We start from the raw sequence: 2,877 nt of genomic DNA on the forward strand, positions 1-2,877 counted from the left end.
AAATATAAGTATTTTCAAAAAGTATATAAGTATACCTAACCGTCGAGATCCGTAACTACAAGTAGAACAAAACATAAGTAAATGGGTGTTGTATGCTGCGGTTAAACCTGGGCAGTTATGTAGTCGTGTCTAGGATCAATATAGTCTGGCCAACTATATTCATTCGAGACATGGCCAACATGTGCTTGGGAGTGACTGTGGTATGCGGCATGTCTAAAACTTACCCAATACCAAACAATGAGCCGTCATCGCAACGAATCACGGAATACTATGGGAGTATTTCTAGAGCCAGCTTCGTTATAAAAATCCTCATTCCAACGTTGCTCCTCGATCATTCTTTTAGCGATAATTTATCTGCTTTGATAACTCATTCCTGCTTTATCGCTTAATAGAATTCAATATCTGTCATATCTCTTAATACCATTCAGAGGACTTACCATCCTCTATTTCCTGATCTTTATAGATCAAGATGCCTCCAAGAAAGAGACCCAACTCGAAGAACAACAATCCTCCTCCACCACCACCTCCTCCTCAATTTGATCCTGAAATGTTCCAGGCAGCTGTTACTGCCGTAGTAGCAGCCGCCATGTCTCAAATGAACCCCGGTGGTTCAGAGGTGGTCCCCAGCCTCAAAACCAGGAAGGTAGTCAGGGACACCGAAAGGAGTTTTCCTATAAAGATTCCATGAACGCGAAACCCACGTCCTTCGATGGCACTGGAGGTGTCATTTCCCTCACCCGATGGTTCGAGAAAATCGAATCTATCTTTGAAATATGTGCTTGTTTGGAGTATGATAAAGTGAAGTTCGCCACTTGTACCTTCACTGATAAAGCTTTGACTTGGTGGAACGGCCAAGTCAAATCCTTAACTCTACCTGTAGCTAATGCTATGGGTTGGGAGGCCATAAAGGAACTTCTTCTAACTAAGTACTGTCCTCGGGGCGAAATACAGAAGCTGGAGCATGAGCTCTGGAACCTGAAGATGAAAGGTTTTGATATCACCGCCTACACTTCTAGATTCGATGACCTAGTGCTACTCTGCCCGGGATTGGTAACCCCGGAGAATAAAAAGATCGATAGATTTATCTGGGGGCTGACCCAACCGACCAAAGGAAATGTATTATCTGCGATGTCGGATACATATGAAAGTGCCAAAAGCTTAACCCAGACTCTGATTGACCACAATGACGACCACGAGGAAGCAACCACTGCTCCTGAACCGACTAAGAGGAGTAGTGAGAAAATAAAGTTTTTGAAGAAAAAGAAGAGTCAGCCTTCTCAAGGATCCTCAAAGAAACAATAGACTGTAGCAGTTCATGCTGCTACTATCCCTGCTACTGCTGCTTCTTTCGTGGGATCCACAACTCAAAACCTCACTAGTAGGTATGATGGTAACCTTCCCCAATGTGAAAAGTGTAAATACCACCAATGTGAAAGGTGGAAATGGCTAATGGGAAGACAGAATCCACTGGGGGAATCTATATCGGATGTACCCTAACATTAAATCACCACGTCTTTCAAATAAACTTAATGTCTGTTTCCATTAGGAGTTTTGATGTGATTATTGGCATGGATTGGTTAAGCCTCCACCATGCTGAAATTATGTGTCACGAAAAGGCCGTTCGCCTTCATCTCCCAAACCACGAAACCCTAGTTATTTACGGAGACAAACCCAGTACGAACCTTCGTCTTATCTCGTGCATTAAGGAGCAGAAGCACCTACGGAAGAAAGACTTGACGTTCCTAGCTCACATAGTGAACAAATCCAAGAAAGAGGTCAAAATTCAAGATATTCCAATAGCTCATGAATTCCCAGACGTCTTTCCTGATGATCTTCCAGGGATACCCCCAGAAAGACAAGTTGAGTTTCGAATTGAACTTGTACTAGGAGCTACCCCCATCGCCAACTCGCCCTACAGATTGGCCCCTGCAGAGATGCAAGAGCTGTGCAGTCAACTCGGTGAGCGTTTGGATAAATGATTCATACGACCTAGTTTCTCACCTTGGGGAGCTCCAGTTCTCTTTGTCAAGAAGAAAGATGGTACATTCAGGATGTGTATCGACTACAGAGAACTTAACAAAGTTACTGTCAAAAACCGATATCCACTTCCACGAATCGACGACCTATTCGACCAGCTCCAATTAGCTAGCCACTTCTCAAAGATAGATTTACGGTCTGGATACCACCAAATCAAGGCCCGGGGGAGGATATTCCAAAAACCGCCTTCCGAACTCGATATGGACATTATGAATTTGTCGTAATGCCCTTCGTTCTAACGAATGCTCATGCCGCATTCGTGGAGCTAATGAATCGAATCTTCCGACCTTTTCTGTATAATTTCGTAATTGTTTTCATCGATGATATCCTAGTATATTCCCGAAGCGAAGAAGAACACGGCCAACACCTTCGACAAATACTAGAAATCCTGCGAACCAAAAAGTTGTATGCAAAACTCTCCAAGTGCGAGTTTTGGCTCCGAAGCATGAAATTTTTGGGTCATGTTGTTAGTCAAGAAGGAATACATGTGGATCCTTCTAAGGTCAAAGCCATCGAAGGATTGGCAATCCCAACAACACCCATAGAAATTCGCCAACTTCTGGGTCTCGTAGGCTATTATAGAAGATTCATCCAGAACTTCTCGAAGACCACCAAGCCACTTACCTCGCTTACACAAGAAGGTGTACCCTTCATATGGACGGACAAGTAGGAAGCCGCGTTTCGATCTCTGAAGCAAGCACCCTACAGTGCGACAGTACTATCACTACCCGAAGGAACAGAAGACTTTATAGTCTACTGCAATGCGTCAAATCAGGGTTTAGGATTTGTACTCATGTAGCGTGGAAAGGTGATAGCTTACGCGTCCCGACAGCTAAAGAC

This window comes from Lactuca sativa, chromosome 3, assembly GCF_002870075.4.
Source record: "Lactuca sativa cultivar Salinas chromosome 3, Lsat_Salinas_v11, whole genome shotgun sequence".
Taxonomy (NCBI): Eukaryota; Viridiplantae; Streptophyta; class Magnoliopsida; order Asterales; family Asteraceae; genus Lactuca; species Lactuca sativa.